The sequence below is a fragment of the Anolis carolinensis genome, chromosome 3 (genome assembly GCF_035594765.1).
Source record: "Anolis carolinensis isolate JA03-04 chromosome 3, rAnoCar3.1.pri, whole genome shotgun sequence".
NCBI classification, from domain to species: Eukaryota; Metazoa; Chordata; class Lepidosauria; order Squamata; family Dactyloidae; genus Anolis; species Anolis carolinensis.
Genome location: NC_085843.1, coordinates 33339543 through 33358609, shown reverse-complemented (window position 1 = coordinate 33358609; position 19067 = coordinate 33339543). Strand labels below are relative to the sequence as shown.

General features: G+C 41.5%; 1 protein-coding gene across 1 annotated transcript in view; it reads right to left on the bottom strand.

Moving 5' to 3' along the window:
• The window catches only part of fry (FRY microtubule binding protein), a 286727-nt gene extending 281720 nt beyond the window's left edge, over nt 1–5007 (bottom strand). Inside the window, exon 1 of the mRNA XM_008107925.3 lies at nt 4892–5007. The gene's annotated coding sequence lies outside the window, so the exon portion shown is untranslated. The remainder of the gene's footprint in view (nt 1–4891) is intronic.
• Nucleotides 5008–19067: the final 14060 nt, after the last annotated feature.

Sequence of the window (19067 nt, the reverse complement as noted above, 5' to 3'; positions counted from 1 at the left end):
TGTTGGGTGTCTTCAAGTGTTTCCAGTTTATGAGAACCCTAAGGAGAACCTATCACAGGATTTTTTGCAAGTCGTTTTCCGATAAGAGTTTGCCTTTGTCTGCACCTGAGGCTGAGAGAGTATGACTTGCCCAAGATCACCCAGGGGTTTCCATGGCCAAGCAAGGATTTGAATTTTGGTCTTTAGAGCTGTAGTCCAACACTCAAACCATTTGCACAATGCTGGCTCACAGATTTCAATCATTATGGGTTTATTATATTCGGTTTTAGTAATACATTCAGATTAAATCAGTAATACTGAGTGTGGAATCAATATATCTCTGAGGAATTTCAATTACCACAGGGATATACTGATTTCACACTCAGTGGTACTAAGTTAAACTTGAATGTATTACTAACTCTAAATATAATCAACACTGATACAGTGTGCATTACGTTCTTTTATGGATATGATGTAGCACACGTAAAATAATAGTCATTCCCACTTGCCCTTGTTCATTCATCACCCTACTTTGAAACATGTAGCCCACAGGAAGATTGCAGTAGGGAACCAATGAATGATTTCCATGCTGTCATTGTAATATAGATATACAATATATAATGTGATAGAAAATATTAAAAGCAGTGACAACAGCGAAATAACTTGTTTTCTTAATATAAAGTGTAGTCTAATAGTATTATAAGATTATATATATTTTGTTGGATTTCAATTCAGTAGGAGTATATGTTATTTCATGTAACTATTGTTTTGTGAATGTATTTTGCTATTGTTTTATTTGTTATGTATCTTAGAGATAGTGGTAGGGTGTGTGTGTGTGTAGGAGAGCAATCTCTTCTAGTACATATATTTATTCATGACACTTGTAAGCAGATGTTTAACACAACACAAAACTGGAGAATGTATTGCTTTCCAAGTGTGGGTGAATAACAAAGCCCAGCCAGCAGTGAAGCGTGTTGGCAGTTGCATAGAAAAGTTTCCCACTCCAGGCCTAACAGTATATTAGTCTAATAGCATATTAGACTATGTGGTATTCAATTAGGTCTGAACCTACTGTGCACATCAATAGCTGTTACACACCACATATGCCCTTCCTACAATCTTCAAGGAGGCTAGTGGTGCACTGATCTATAGCTTTTAATGTCACCAAAGGTTAATATTATTCACTCATGAAATGACAACATCCATTAAGTGGCTTCCTTCCTTATAAATTATTCTTTTGAACAATTTAGCAGTTGCATTTAATTAACCAAAGGATAAAACAAAGGAGAGTTGATGACGATGAGAACATCGCCATTAGACTCTTACCTCCATTGAATGTTAGAAATGTGTTGTCGAAGGCTTTCATGACCGGAATCACTGGGTTGCTGTGAGTTTTCCGGGCTGTATGGCCATGTTCCAGAAGCTTGTTCCACTTGCCTCAAGCACACAAGAGTTCTTTCTCCCACAATGAACATTTCACAGATATATATACCCCACTTGCCTAGTTTCCAATAGACCTCACAACCTTTGAGGATGGCCTAATAAAATAATAATAAAACTTTATTTATACCCCGCCACCATCTCCCCGTGGGGACTCGGGGCGGCTTACATGGGGCAGAGGCCCAAACAACATAGAACAAAACATAGGCAACATAATACAAATCACACTATAAAAAGATAAAACAGTAATACAATATATCAATTAAAACAAAAATCCAGGATAAAAAATTGCATTTAAAACACATAAATGGTAAAATCGTAATAAAAACGGGATAGATTATTAAAAACCCTCTGGGGCTGATTAATTAATGACTGTATCTCCAAAGGCCTGCCGAAACATCTGGGCGAAATGTCAGGAGAGAATGGTTCTGGAACATGGCCATACAGCCCGGAAAACTCACAGCAACCCAATGTTAGAAATCTTATGAATCTAACTTTTTAAAAAAGAAGTCTATTGATCCAGCAATGTATAAAAGTTAGTACATATAGGAAATTCACCATGCCTATTATACCAGACTGGCACCACAGTATATATACATTTTAAAAGTTAGAGTAACTTCACTGAGACTTACTTCTAAATAAAGATGCTTCAGAGCACAGTCTAGACACAACACTTAAAAATTACCCTATTTAGTAATATGCATTAAAATATTCTTAGAAACAGCTACTGATGAAGTTGCTTCCTTTTTTGGTCCTCAAATATGGATCACACTATTTATAAAGGTGCATAAATATAAAATGTATCCAAAAATAAGTTAGCTAGCGCACAGGGGATATGGCAGGAAGAGTACTTTTTGGTCTTCAAAGCTTGAGAGAGACAAACATCCATTAGCATCCAAGTGGTCATAATTTAGATACTGATCAAACAAACAAACAAACAAACAACAAGTCATGAGAGTAAAGACAAAGATCCATCCAGAGGAAAAGTGTTCTTACCATACATCAAGGCCAAGGGAACCACTGACCCCATAGGCAAGCTGAGGAAGAAACACAATCTACAAACTATCTACAGACCCACAATGAAAATCCAACAAATGCTACGTTCAGCAAAGGACAAGAGGGATCCTCTCACCTCTGCAGGAGTCCACCGTATACCATGCAGCTGTGGACAAGTCTACATAGGGACCACAAAACGCAGCTTTGCTCAAACACGAATCAAGGAACAGGAAAGGCACTGCAGACTAACTCAACCAGAAAAGTCAGCCAAAGCTGAGCACTTGATGAACCAACCTGGACACAGACTATTATTTGAGAACACAGAAATGCTGGACCACTCTCACAACCACCATGTCAGAAGACACAGAGAAGCCATTGAAAGCCACAAGCACATGGACAATTTCAACAGAAAGGAGGAAACCATGAAAATGAACAAAACAGGCTAACAGTATGAAAAAAAACTCTAAAATCAGGACAGTAAACAAAGAAAAACATTCTGAAAACAGGGGAATTCCAGACATGAAACGATCAAAGCCAGCTAACACCTCTGAACAAAATATTCCCCTAGTTAGGAATCAGCCAGGCCTTGAAGCTGCAAGGCTTTTCAATGCTAACCAAGCTGGTCAAATGCAACATTCACAATTGCCACCAACAGACAAGAGTTCTTTCTCCCACCCTGGACCTCCCACAGATATATAAAATAAAAGCTTGGCTTTGGGACCAGGCTTTCGGTGATTAGTACAGTGTAATAATAGACTTGGAATTATGGACAATTGACGACAGAAAGGCCTTGGACTATGATTTTCGGATGATGTGATTTTAATAATGAACGTAATGTTTTAAATGTTTAATATGTATTAATTATAAGTTTAATTGATTGTAAGTCTCTGTTTGTATGTATTTTAAGGCATCTAATGGTTGCCATATGTAAGCCGCCTTGAGTCCCCTTTGGGGTAGAGAAAGGCGGAGTAGAAATAAGGTCAATAAATAAATAAATAATAAATAAACCTTACTGGCTTAGTTTCCTATAATGCTAATCAAGGTGATCAATTGCAACATTCACACTTGCCTTCAACAGACAAGAGTTCTTTCTACCATCCTGGATCTTCCACAGATATATATATTATGTAAATATATTTCATGATGTTGTATTTTAATTTCTGTTTCACTGGGCTTGGTCCCCATGTAGGCTGCCCCAAATCCCTTTGGGGAGGTGGGGTGGGATATAAGAATAAAGTAGTAGTAGTTGTTGTTATTGTATGACACAGCAAACAAGATAGATATGCTGGATTTTGTTTCACAAAATCACAAGTTGAACACTTCCTAAGTGTTCTAGGACTGTGTGATGTATTTTCGGATGATGCGCGCAGATCCCAGTAGGGTGGCCTTTTGCAGGTGGCAGATCGTAATTTTGTCAATGTCAATTGTTTCCAAATGCCGGCTGAGATCTTTTGGCACGTCACACAATTATTATTATTATATAAACTTCACTGGCTTAGTTTCCAAAAAACCTCACAACCTTTGAGGATGGCCTGCCATAGATGTGGGCGAAGCATCAGGAGAGAATGCTTCTGGGACATGGCCATACAGCCTGGAAAACTCACAGCAACCCAGTGCTTCTAGCCATGAAAGTCTTCAACAACACATCTACAGATAGATTGGATGAATGGATAGATCAGGCATGGGAAAACTTCGGTCCTCCAGGTGTTTTGGACTTCAACTCCCACAATTCCTAACAGCCTGGAAAACTCACAGCAAACCAGATAAACAAAGAATTCCTGGGGGAAGGAGCTATTTTTGGGCAGCAGCTATTAAGGCACCCCACTTTCCTTCAAAGGAGAAAAAAGGAGGAGACATCATGTCTCCAACTGGAAGGAGAATCCATGGCTTTTGTTGTCCTGGAACTGGCAAATCCTGCTCTGGCAGGCTGAGCGCGTGGGCATCAATCACCCAAGGGGCAGAGAAAGAAACACGAGAAGAAGAAGAGAAGAAAGAGCAAAGAGAGGGGAGCCACCTGCCCATTCTTCCCATGGAAGGGATGGAATAAATCTACCCGTCCAGAGGAGAGAAACGAATGACTACTAAGAGGCAGTGGTGTTTAGAAGAGGGAAATCAACAGGGATGCTGGGGAGGAGAAGGGGGAGGAGAGATGGAGAGAAGGAGGAGGCAGGGTCCAAACTCCCCAGGAGGGAAGAGGAGGCAAGCAAAGGCGCATGGAAAGCTGGCTCAAAGGTGAGCGGAAACGCAGGTCATGCCCAACTCCTGTAAGCGCGGCTGCCAAGGAAACTTTCCCCCGGCTCCCCACGAGCGAAGCCTAACAAAAACAAGGATGGAGATGGACGGAGGGAGGGAAGGAAGGAAGGAGGGAGGGAAGAAGAAGGGGAGACCCTGGGCTCTCCCTCCGCCGCCCACTGCTTGAGCCGGGCGTGGGCGCAGCCTGGGAGGAAGGGCTCCCCACCCCTCGCCCTCGACTCACCCTATTTTCGCCGCCTTCGGGTCCTCTTCTTCTTTGCCTCCCTCCCTGCCTGCCTGCCTCTTGACAAGTGGATGGCGTCCCCACCCTCCCGACGATGCGTTTCCGAGATCCGCCCCTGACTCCGCTTGGCACCGCCTCGCCCCGCACCTGGGTCCTGGTGCCCCTTCCGCGCTTGGCAAAGGCAGGAGGAGGGCAGGGCAGGGCAAGGGGAGGGGGCTTCAGATGGGTAGAGACTCCTTCCTAGACAGGCAGAGATAGGCAGGGGCGAAAGGGTCCTATCATCTGGTAGCTGAATCCCAGTTGAGTTTATCATGGATGAAGAAGCGTCTCTCCTAAACAAAGCCTTCCACAATACAATCCATCTACAGATAGATGGATTATAGGAGCCTCCGGTGGCTCAGTGTGTTAAAGCGCTGAGCTGCTGAACTTGCAGACTGAAAGGTCCCAGGTTCAAACCCAGGGAGCGGTGTGAGCGCCCACTGTTAGCTCCAGCTCCTGCCAACCTACCGTGTTTCCCCGAAAATAAGACATCTCCATAAAATAAGACCTAGTAGAGATTTTGGGGGATTGTCTAATATAAGACATCCCCCGAAAGTAAGACCTAGCGGCGGTGGCGGGCTCGTTTGCCGCCGGGGAAGGGGAGGAGGGATCTCTTCCTCCCCTTCCCCGGCGGCGAAGGCTCTCTCTTTCGCCGCCCGGGAAGGGGAGGAGGCAGCCCTTCCTCTCCTTCCTGGGCGGCTGCGATGGCGGCGGCCCCCTTTGCCGCCCATGAAGGAGGAGCCCTTCTTCTCCTCCTCGGCTGGCAGTGGCTCTTTTTCGTTCCTTCTCCTCCACCGCAGCTGTGGTGGAGGAGAAGAGAGTGAAATAAGACCTCCCCCGAAAGTAAGACCTAGCGTGTCTTTTTAGCAAAAAAAATATATAAGACAGTGTCTTATTTTCGGGGAAACACGGTAGCAGTTCGAAAACATGCCAATGTGAGTAGATCAATAGATACCACTCCGGCAGGAAGGTAACGGCGCTCCATGCAGTCATGCCAGCCACATGACCTTGGAGGTGTCTATGGACAACGCCGGCGCTTCGGCTTAGAAATGGAGATGAGCACCAACCCCCAGAGTCGGACATGACTGGACTTAACGTCAGGGGAAACCTAAACCTTTACCTAAAGATAGATTGGATGAATTGATAGATCAGGTATGGGGAAACTTCGGCTGATAGGCTGTTAGGAATTGTGGGAGTTGAAATCCAAGACATCTGGAGGGCCAAAGTTTGCCCATGTCTGGGATAGATAGATACAGGGTTGAATGAAAAGTAATGCCTCCACCTTCATAACTCCTCAGCAGATGGCAGTACTGGTATGCGGCGGGTATTGGCTTGTTCAGTAGACTCTCCTCTATAGTTCCATTTGGCAGGAAGCCTTAGCATTGAACAGTTGTGTTGTTAAAGTGCGAAGTATGGAACCCTGCACAGATGGTCGGTCAATGCGACTTAAGCAATGTGCAGCCATTGAATACTGGGATGTGCTTGCTGTAACCTGCAATATCCTGGGAGGGAGTGAATTGTTGGCTCCTCAGCACTGGGAAATATGACCTGTTTGTGGAAGCCAGAGGTTGTCTGTGTGAGCAGACACCCCTGCCACCTCCATACACACATACAGATTTTTCACTCTTATTATGTGTATAGATTTACTACATTTGTATCCTGCCCTTCTCACCCCAGAGAGGGACTCAGAGCGGCCTTACAGAAAGACAGCAATTTGATGCCATGAACAACATCAAACAACAATATTAAAAACAATTATTAAAATCACGTCATCCAAAATCAAAATCCAAGGCCGTTCCATGCGTCATTACATTATTCCATATACTCATATTGCACTAACGTGCTAGCCAAAAGGTTGGTCCCATAACAAGGCTTTTACTTTCTTAATGAATATCAGGAGGGAGGGGGCTGCTCTGATTTTGCTGGGGACGGAGTTCCATAGCCGAGGGGCCACCACTGAGAACGCCCTGCCCCTCATTCCCACCAACCGCACCTGCGAAGGAGGCAGGACAGAGAGCAGGGCCTCCCCAGAATATTTTAACTTCTGAGGTGGATCTTCGAGGGAGATATGTTAGGTAAGCTGGACCAGAAATGTTTAGGGCTTTATAGGATAAAGCCAGCACTTTGAAATGTACTCGTTAGCAGACTGGCAGCCAGTGGAGCTGATGTAATAGGGGGTTCTGTGCACCTTGTATGCCACTCCAGTGAGGAATCTGGCTTCTGCCCATTGGATCATTTGAAGCTTTCGAACAGTCTTCAAAGGCAACCCCACGTAGAGCATGTTGCAGTAATCTATTCTTAACCAGAGCATGGACTACCTTAGCCAAGTCTGACTTCCCAAGGTTGGGCGCAACTGGCACACAAGCTTTAATTGTGCAAAAAGCTCCCCTGGCCACTGCTGAAACCTGTGATTCCAGGCTCAGTGATGAATCCAGGATCACTCCCAAGCTGCGAACCTGTGACTTCAGGGGGGAGTGCAACCCTATCCAACACAGGCTGCAACCCTGTGCCCTGTTCGGCCTTCCGACTGAGTCTCTTTGTCTTGTCTGGATTCAATTTCAATTTGTTCACCCTCATCCAGACCATCACAGCTGCCAAGCACCAGTTCTGGACCTAATCTTAAAAACAGGTGGAAAGGAGTGATAAAGTTGAACATCATCTGCATAGAGATGACATTGAACTCCAAAACTCTGGATGATCTCTCCCAACAGCTTCATGTAGATGTTAAACAGCATAGGGGACAATACTGAGCCCTGGGGGACCCCACAAGACAATGGCTGTGGGGCCAAGCAGGTGTCCCACAGCAACACCTTCTGGCCCTCCAGGAAGGACTGGAGCCACTGCAGAACAATACCTCCAAGCCCCATTCCCACAAGGCATCCCAGAAGGATGCCATGGTCTATAGCAGGGGTCCCCAAACTTTTTAAACAGGGGGCCAGTTCACCATCCTTCGGACCATTGGAGGGCCGGACTATAGTTGGCCAGCAAGCAATAATAATAATAATATCAAGTCCCACCTCCCAGCAGCAAAGAACTGGTGGGATCACAAACCACAAAATAAGAAAATTGCACAGACAGACTATAAACAGAGGCACAACTATGTGGCCCAAATGATTCATTGGAACTTATGCCTCAAGTGCCACCTCCCAGCAGTAAAGAACTGGTGGGATCACAAACCTGCAAAAGTATTGGAAAATGAGCACGCAAAGAGACTTTGGGACTTCCGAATCCAGACTGACAAAGTTCTGGAACACAACACACCAGACATCACAGTTGTGGAAAAAAAAAGGTTTGGATCATTGATGTCGCCATCCCAGGTGACAGTTGCATTGACGAAAAACAACAGGAAAAACTCAGCCGCTCTCAGGACCTCAAGACTGAACTTCAAAGACTCTGGCAGAAACCAGTGCAGGTGGTCCCGGTGGTGATGGGCACACTGGGTGCCGTGCCAAAAGATCTCAGCCGGCATTTGGAAACAATAGACATTGACAAAATTACGACCTGCCAACTGCAAAAGGCCACCCTGCTGGGATCTGCGCGCATCATCCGAAAATACATCACACAGTCCTAGACACTTGGGAAGTGTTCGACTTGTGGTTTTGTGATATGAAATCCAGCATATCTATCTTGTTTGCTGTGTCATAAAATAATAATAATAATAATAATAATAATAATAATAATAATAAAGAGGGTTGGAAGAGACCCTTTGGGCCATTGAGTCCAACCTCCTTCTGCCTTTGTGCACCAAAAGCACAAGCAAAGCACCCCTGATAGATGGCCTCCCAGCCTCAATGTTGTTGTTAATAATAATAATAATAATGATAATAATAATAATAGAGGTGACCCCTTGGGTCATTTAGCCCAACCCCCTTCTGCCTTTGTGCCGTGGGGGCCGGATAAATGGCTTCGATGGGCCGCATGTGGCCCCCGGGCCTTAGTTTGGGGACCCCTGGTCTATAGTATCGAAGGCTGCTGAGAAGTCTAAGAGAATCAACAGGGATACACTCCCCTTGTCTAGTTCCTGGCATAGATAATGTACTAAGGCGACCAGGGCTGTTTCAGTTCAATGTCTTGGCCTAAAGCCAGACTGCGCCAGATCCAGTGAATGATTCATCTCATCAGGTACTTGAATCCCAATTTATCCTGGATGGTGAAGCATCTCCCTGGAACAATCTATCTAGTCTACAAATAAATTAGATGGATGGATGAATGAATGGATGAATATATGGATGGACAGGTAGATGAACTGACAGATAGGTGGATGGATGGATAAATAAATAAATAGACAATAGATAGATATTGGTGAATGATTCATCTCATTAGATAGTTGAATCCCATTTTATCCTGGATGGTGAAGCATTTTCCCTAAACAATCTATCTAGAAATAAATTAGATGGATGGATGAACAGGTAGATGAATTGATCAATAATAGGTGGATGGATGGATAAACAGACTAAAGATATTGTTGAATGGTTTATCTCATCAGGTAGTTGAATCTGAATTTATCCTGAATGGTGAAGCATCTCCCCTAAACAATCAGGTTCACACTTTGGGAATAGACACATAGAATTATAGAATCATAGAGTTAGAAGAAGAGACCATTGGCCATCCAATCCAACCCCTTACCACGCAGGTGGCTATTCATCGTTGTTTAAAAACCTCCAGAGAAGGAGATACCACCATGCTCCTAGACAGCGAATTTCAATCTTGAACAGCACTACTGTCAGGGAGGGTAGTTGGAATCTCTTTTCTCACAATTTGAATCTATTGCTCCATGTCCTAATCTCTAGAGCAGCATAAAACAAGCTTGCTCCCTTCTCAACGAAACAACCTTTCAAATATTTAAACATGGCTATCATGCCCCCTCTCAACCTTCTCTTTTTCAAGCTAAACATACTTAGCTCCCTAAAACACTGTCATTTGGAATCTCAATAAGACGAAAGTGTTATTTGAGGGGGGGGGGGTCTGCTTCAGATACCAAAGCAATTGTTGTGGCCTTGTATACTATACACCACAATTTGAAAGGATGGTGCCATTTGCTGTAGTGAAATGTCTTGAGTCAGTCTGAATGAATGGGATAGTTCCAGTTTGCCATCAAAGAAGAAAATACAGTATTACCATTGAATAAACTGTGTGTAGGTTACCATCTGTTTTGTTCACCATTTTAGCTGATCACACCATTATTACCTAGGTACTATTTCAGAGTCAATTTTAAAAAAGGTATAATTTTAGACCCAACAGTATGAAAGCTATTTAAATGTACAAAACATGGTGCGAATGAAGTATGCCCAGCTCCATTCCCATGCCCTATATTGAAATATACCACTTCTTTCAGACTGCTGGTGCATCCACACTGTAGAATTAACACAGTTTGATGCCACTTTAACTGCCTGGCTCAATACTAAGAATCCTGGGATTTGTAGTTTGGCACCAGTGTCCTTTGGCAAAGAAGGCTAAACTCCTTATAAAGCTACAGCCACCATTTCATAGCATTGAATCATGTCAGTTAATATGATGTCAAACTGATGGTTACAGAGAGTTGATGGTAAAAGAGCCATTCATTAGCATGCATTTTTTACTTTGTTATTGTCTCTGGTTCTGTTTCTTCCTCCCTCCCTTGAGCATGCCATAATCCTTCCTAGGAGGTTATGTTGACCCTAAATAGGGCAGAACAGATAACACCACAAAGCTGCCAAGAAGAGAACTCCTTGCTGAGAGGAAGTACACTACCTGCCTATGAAGGACTGTGTCTGCTCACAGAGTACAATAGTCAGCAGGATGGTTGCTTAACAACCTGCAGGAAATAGCAAATAGAGAAGTATGCTCTCTTAGTTGTGGTTATATTTTCCTACTTGAAACTGAGCTTGCAAATTCATCCACAAGACAATTGTTTTCTCTGTTTCAGCTCTATTTTTCCACTTGAAATTTTTCTGCTCAACCGACTCACAAGTCCTTTGGTGTCTCTATTTGGTCAGTTTTCCAAACTTAACAAACAACATAGGATATTGTCTAGCAAAAATGTAATCTTGCAAGGGTAGTAGCAATATAAGTTGAGGAACAAACAAGGTGAAGTGTATGCCTGGGAAGCTTTGCCATCATTGCTTCTGAAAGGAAGTAAGGTAAAAACATTGAAAGGTGAAAGTTAGAGTACATCTACACCAGTGGTTTCCAACCCAGACTCGACTGGAACGAAAATCCAGTTCGCAAACCTCCTTTCTCTTTATTTATTTTATTTTTTTTATTTCTGCTCTTTTCCGCAGAGCTAACCATTGCATTATATAGACCACGTCAGCTCTATTATTAAATCTGCTTTTATGTGGGCGGGTAGATGGCGACTACTGGATGGCATATGTTCTGTATCAGAAACTAGAGCTGATGTGATCTATCCAAAGCAATTTTCTGAATCAGCACCCCAAATAACCAAACCGAATCTAAAGTTGATAAACAATTGATTCATAATCCTTTTGGTACTAATGTTGGAGAGTGGTCCCTGGTCAAAGTGGTCCCTGTCCAAATGGTCCCTGTTCAATAATAATAATAATAATCATAATCATAATCACAGGAAAAACTCAGCCATTATCAGGACCTCAAGATCGAACTGTAAAGGCTCTGGCATAAACCAGTGTAGGTGGTCCCTGTAGTGATTGGGTGCCATGCCAAAAGATCTCAGCCAGCATTTGGAAACAATAAACATTGACAAAATTACGATCTGTCAACGGCAAAAGGCCACCTTACTGGGATCTGCACGCATCATCCGAAAATACATCACACAGTCCTAAACACTTGGGAAGTGTTCGACTTGTGATTTTGTGATACGAAATCCAGCATATAGATCTCATTTGCTGTGTCATACTATGTCTTTGTGTCAACAACAACAACCACACCAACAGCAACTTTATTTTTGTACCCCACCATCATCTCTCTGAAGGGACTTGGTGCGGCTTACATGGGGCCAAGCCCGGGTAATTACAATAAACAGAATAAAACACATCAAAAAAGAAATACAATGCAAATTTTACACCATTAACATAATAAAATTAAAATGGTGACCATAGTAAAACATGGTTTAGACACCATCAAGTGGTCCCTGGTCATGTGGTCGCTGGGAAAGTGTTCTCTGGTCAAGTGGTCCCTGGTTGAGTGGTCCCTTGTCAAGTGGTCCCTGGGAATGTGTTCCCTGGTTGAGTGGTCCTTGGTCAAGTGGTCTCTGGTCAAAGTGGTCCCTGGTCAAAAAAAGGTTGGGAGCCCAGATCTACACTGTAGAATTAATGCAGTTTGACACCACTTTAACTTCCATGACTCAGAACCATGAAATCGTGGAAGGTGTAGTTTTACAAGGTTTTTAACATTATCTGTAAAATAATGCTGCTGACTCAACATACCATTGAGCTATGACTTTTGTGTAAGTCTTGCTGATTCAACAACTATTACATTTAGTTGCTTTGATTCAAGTGTTATGAACTGGTGATTTGGCCTTTGTTGGGATTCTTAGCTCTTATGTAATTATTCTCACATTATGATTTACTCTGTAATGTATTAACATGATTTGTACTGCATTCTTTAATGTAGTGCCATAATTTCTTACTGCACTGTACTAAGGTGTTGCAATTTCCTTTGGAGTAAATAGTAGGATATTAGTCCTTAAAATGCAGAGGGAAGATGGCATTTTTTATTCAGTTGTGAAAACTCCCTTGCACCTTATGCCACCCACTTGGCTTGAGCTCTATCAACACAAGAGCAGCTTGCATCTCAGCAGGTATAGTAGAAATTTTCAGCTGACAAGCAATGGATGTGCTTCTCAAGCCCCTATGGAAATAAAAATAAAATGTCCATTTGCCAAGGAGAAAACTCTCCTCTCTCCTGCAAACATGTATTTGGGTATGAAATATCATTATGGAAATGTCTACTGCGCTAGAGCTAGAAGCCCTGACATGAACCCTCTTGTTAATTTCTCTCTGATCTATTGCTTAGTGAACCCGCACAAACCACATTTGTCATCCTCCAGTTCCTTCATTGTTTTCCCATCATTCCATTCTGTATCTGTTGGTAGTAGCACACAATGCAAGCAGCTAATACAAGGCCCAAGGATCAATGTGTCTTTTAGTTCCACTCTGCCCTGCTTGGTGCATTGGAAGCCGTGGTATAAAGTATGGGAATTATAGGTACATGTGAGGAAATGGAACGAGTAACTTTAGTAGAAAGAAAAGATTATTTATTGCCACTTTCCAGAAACTTTTTTCATAAAAAGGGCAAGAAAAATAGCAAGGACAAGATGTATTGTAATAAGGTTACTACGGCAGGTGCAAGTATGAGTAAAGGTCAAAGGGAATAATGATTTAGGGAAAGAAGACAATATTTCTATACAGCCACTGACATGCTAGCAAGTTGGGTTGGAACCTTGGCATTATATGCTACTATTCAATGACTTTAACTTTTTCTTGCTTTCTCATTATCATTGTTCCTCTATCACTCATATTCTCCCACAAAAATAAAAGTCCTTTTTTCTGTTCTGTGATAAACAAAAAGCTGTAGCAGAATTTAGACATGTTTTGTTTATACTACTATAGTCTATTCATTCCCTTGTTGTCTGATCCTTTTGTTATTGTTAATCAGCATCAAATTGACTTCGACATATAGCTGACTCTATGAAAGAGAGACCTCCAAGTCACCCTGTTCGGGTCTTGCAAAGGTCAGAGCCATGACTTCTTTTTTTGAGTCTAGCCATACATAATGCGGTCTTCTCTTTTCCTGCTGTCTTTCTACTTCTGCTATTATTTTTTTCTAACATTTTTCATGATATCGCCTAAGTACAACAGTCTGAGTTTAGTCATCTTGGCTTATAGGGAGATTTTAAGCTTGGTTTACTCCCCAACCCATGTCTTTTTCTTTTATTAAAATATATGAATAATATGGAACAAATATAAGAACTGCCTAATCAAAGGGAATTCTAAAATAATGCCAGTCATAATCGAGGAGAAATTTCCTAAAAACCTAAAAAATATGATGGATAAGGAGTTGAAAAGGAAGAAATTAGACAAAAATTGGAAGTTGGATGGAACAAATAAAGGCGAAGAACAACATCAAGGAAATTCTAGGTGAATTAAATATATCATGGCTCTATTGGGTTCAACTAGATCAATGGTTCAAAAATTGAAAAGAAAAGAGCTCAGGGGAAAGAGAAACAACAAAATTCAAAAATATAATATTAAAAGAGCAGATTAAAGAGGAAAATGAGCATCAGAAAGGAATAACCAGTATTATATACAAAATATAAATAGAGATTAAAGGGGGGAGGAAAAGGATACAAACAAGGGAATGATGAGAGGAAGAATTGGCAATAAAAATAGGAGAAAGAAATTGGGAAAAATTATGGAGAGCAAGACACCTCAAGAATTTGTCAATTAGAATAAAAAAACTACTACAAGATGGTTTGAAAATGGTATTTGATATACAATATGGACAAGAGCTGTTCAGATAAATGTTGGAGGAGCTGCCAAGAAAGGGGAACATATATTCACATGTGGTGGCAATGTAAATATGTACAGAGGTTTTGGAAAAAAAGTTACAGTATAGGGAGAAAGTATTATGAAGGAAAAAAATTAATATAAACCTGGTGACTATACTGTTATCTATTTATTATACAGATGAATTGAAAGAAAATGAAAAGAATTTGATAATGATGTTGTTAATGCAGCAAGGCTATTAATAGCAAGAAATTGGAAAGGAGAGGTGGAAATACAGATAGAAGAATGGTATAAGGAAATTTGGAAATTAGCAATAAATGATAAATTAACATGTAATCTAAAGGTTAAAAAAAGCCTATGGAAGAATAATGATTTTGAAAGTATATGGAAAAAATTATTGAAGAAACATTAAAGAAAGAAGATGGGAACCAACCCTCCACCAGAAGAAATGAGGTTCTGACGGGATCATAAAGAAAAGAATGACTCCGGAGATGGGCGCACAATGAGTAGTGCAATGGGGAAAAGAAAAGAAATAACTGCATGAATTGTAGAAATGGTTTTCTGTAACAAAATGAACAGAAATGTAATAAAAATATATTAATAAAAAGAGTATTTTCTTGGAAGTCCATGGTTCCTGCATAACTCTCCTCCAGCACCACATTTCTATTTCTAATGGATTTTCTTCCTAGCAGCTTTCTTTATGTCTAACCCTTACAAATATGCATAGATATTAGAAACATAATGTCACTGACAATCTTCACTTTGGTTTTCATAGAATCATAGATTAGGAAGACATCCCAAGGGCCATCCAGTTTAGCCCCTGCTATACAGGAAAACCACAATCAACTCACTCCTGATAGATGGCCATCTATCCACCGTTTGAAAACTTCTTGAGAAGGAAACCTCATCATGCCCTGGGGCAGTTTATTCCACTTTTAAACAGCTCTTACCATCAGGAAGTTCTTCTTAAAGTTTAGGTGGCATCACTTTTCCTGCAGTTTGAATCCATTTCTCCAGGAGAAAACAAGATTGCAGTAAACAAGCTCCTCTATGTGGCATCCTTTCTAATATTTCAACATGGCTGTTATATCAGGTTGGCAAAAGCTGGAGCTAACAGCAGGTGCTCACTCCGCTCTCCGGATTCGAACCTGCAACCTTACGGTCTGCAAGTTCAGCAGCTCAGCGCTTTAATATGCTGTGCCACCGGGGGCTCCTATCACTTAGTAGTCAGACTATTCCAAACATTATAGACCTTATGAACGCTTTATTTTTCAAAGTGATGTAGCAGTATTGTGGAGATTTGTGCCAGAGTTTCAGATTTATGACAGTATTACCAAGAATCAGTGGCTGCTGAGGATTTCTTTTATAAATGGATCTTTGAGCAAAGAAAAAGGGAAGGAGGAAAGAAAAAGAGAACGTTTGAGATATTTTTTATACTCTGGGGCTTTTCCCTTTTACATTTAAACAATGCCTGGAAGCGAAATGTAGCTTTTAATGTGTAAAATAGACTCAAAAGCAAACAAAGACTTCTAGCTATCAAATAACATCGCAAGATTTTCATGATCTGCAGTTTCAAAATCACATTAGACAACTTCCTGAAGCATGTTCAGCATTAAATTAGGTGAAGCAACTCTTGTTAATGTCAAGTGTTAATATTTACAAACTCATTCCTTTTAAAATATCGGTATCCTCTTTTCCTTAGAGTCGTGCTAGCATCACATGGAAAAACAACAAGAAAATAGGGCAGACTCATATATCTGATTTATGCAATACCAGACAGATACAGGAGCTATAATTATGTGGTTGTTCCCAAATTACACCAATAATGATTGAAGATTAGGTTCCTGACCTGAAGGTTGCCGGTTCAAATTCAACCTGGGGAGAGTGCGGATGAGCTCCCTCTATCAGCTCCAGCTCCATGTGGGGACATGAGAGAAGCCTCCCACAAGGATAGTAAAAATATCAAAAACATCTGGGCGTCCTCCATGCAACGTCCTTGCAGATGGCCAATTCTCTTACACCAGAAGTGACTTGCAGTTTTTCAAGTTATTCCTGACACAAAAAAACCCTCAATAATGTCAGGCGTTAATATTTACAGATTCATTTCTTTTTAAATATTAGTATCTTCTGTCCCATAGGATTGTGACAGCATTACAAAGAAAAACAGCAAATAGTTTAAATTCATAAGTCTGATTTATATTATGCCAGAAATGAGGTGCAAAACATCACAACGCAGTTGCTTCCATATCACTCCAATAATGTGAACAAAATTAGCAAGGATCGTGACATTTAGCAAAAATTTGCTCTTGCCTTTCATTCGTTTTCCAAATACACTTACAATACCTTTCTTCTGTCACACAGCCATAAGATGACTCTTTGGTGAATCTTAGGAAGAATTTACTGTGGAAGGGAAGCAGGACAGGAAGCATTAATAATAATAATGTGTTTTCGAAGGCTTTCAACACTGGGTTGCTGTGAGTTTTCCAGACTGTATGGCCATGTGCCAAAATAATTTTCTCCTGACGTTTCGCCCACATCTATGGCAGGCATCTTCAGAGGTTGTGAGGTCTGCTGGAAACAAGGCAAAAGGGATTTATATATCTGTGGAAGGTCCAGTGGGTGAGAGAAAGAACTCTTGTCTGTTGGAGGCAAGTGTGAATGTTGTAATTAATCACTTTGATTAGCATTGAAAAGCCTTGCAGTTTCAAAGCCTGCCTGGGGGAACCTTTGTAAGTAAATAAAGACAAGTGAGGTTTATATATCTGTGGAATGTCTAGGGTGGGAGAAAGAACTCTTGTGTGTTTGAGGCAAGTGTGAATATAAATTGGTCAGCTTGATTAGAAAAAATTAAGAACAACACTCAGAAAATGGGAATGCCAGACAGCAAAAAATTAGGACCAGCTAATACCTCCCAACAAAGGGTTGCCCCAAGCAGGAAGCAGTCAGGCTTTGAGGCTGCAAGGCTATTCAAGGCTAATCAAGGTGACCAATTGCAGCATTCACACTTCAAGAGTTCTTTCTCCCACCCTGGACCTTCCACAGATATATAAACCTCACTTGCCTAGTTTCCAACAGACCTCACAACCTCTGAGGATGCCTGCCATAGATGTGGGTGAAACGTCAGGAGATAATGCTTTTGGAACATGGCTATACTGCCTGGAAAACTCACAGCAACCCAATAATCATCATCATTTATTTTGATCCCGGTTTCCTCTCCTAAAGGAGACTCAAAGTGGCAAATAATGCTAAAAAAATACAATTTACAAGAACATTGCTGAGTGTTCCCCAAGTTTTATCTTGTGATCTTAAGGTCTCTTACTGCCCTCAACAGATCCAAAATATACCGCTTGTTGGTGTTGTAGCAAGATTCAGCCGCCAGTCTGCTTGGGTTTTGTGCATGGAAAAGGGAGACGAGTGCTATTTTGCCCTTTCCTCCAGGCATCAAAATGCCTTGGTAGACATGCCCAATTAAATGCAAACCCTGGTATGCCTTTTAGCCATGTGGCATCATTTCCTTTATGCCTTACCTCCAAGCAACTGGAAAGTAGGTCAACACAGAGAACAGGGTGCATATAATATCCAGCAAGAGGAGCTGTCCAGCACTACAGCAGATGGTTAGGTCCTAAACTATATAGCAGAGAGTGGGCGTGCTTGCGATCTTTTAAGTAATATTTATGCATGGACAGCTTTCTACTTTATCTGAGGATCTGTAGTTTGGTCAAAATGAGTCATAGCCCGAGGCGCAGACGCCTACACCATGCTGGCTCAAAGCTAGTGCCAGTGGAACAAAAAGCTCTTCCCGTGTATTTACAGGACTATCTGTGTGAAGAGGGAGTGAAGAAATATCCTGGTGGCATGAAAGTGAGTGCCAGAAGCTGTGCTTTAGAGTGTGCAAATGCTCATATATAAACCTCACTTGCCTAGTTTCCAACAGACCTCACAACCTCTGAGGATGCAACAGGGTGTCGGTGAGTGTTGAGTCAGCTTCCTTCTGGCAAACATAAACAAGATTACATATGGGATACCATCATACTATTTATTTACTCAATTTATACCCAGCCTTTCTCTACCCTGAAAGGGACTCAAGGCGGAATAGCATACACAGATGATTCCCTGTATCAGATTAGCAAAATTCAGTCTTGGTCCAAATTTAAGGCAAAGTTCTATATGCACTCAACAGATCTATAGAAATATACTCTTACGTTGATGATTTCGGTAAGATGTAAAGTCAAGTGCCAAAAATGCTGTCAGATTTTTTTGTCTATAATGTAGATATTGGTTTTACCTAGAGCCAGTGTGGTATAGTGGTTTGAGTGTTGGACTAATTTTTAGAGGCCAGGGTTCAAATGTTTGTTTGGTCTCGAAAATCCATTTGGTCACATTGTCACATACTCTATGCCGCAGAAAACCCTGTGATAAATTTATCTTACTATCGCCATAGGGTGGATACAACTAGAAGGTATGGAGCAACAACAAGAAGTTTGGTCTTTACAATTATGCAACATTCTAGCCAGCAAGAGATACTGCCACATCTCAATATAACTAATACTATAGTGGTTTGAGCATTGGGCTATGCCTGTGGAGACTAGGATTCGAATCTCTGCTCAGCCATGGAAACCCAATAGATGACTATGGGCAAATTACAGCTTCTAAGCCTCAGAAGAAAGGCAAAC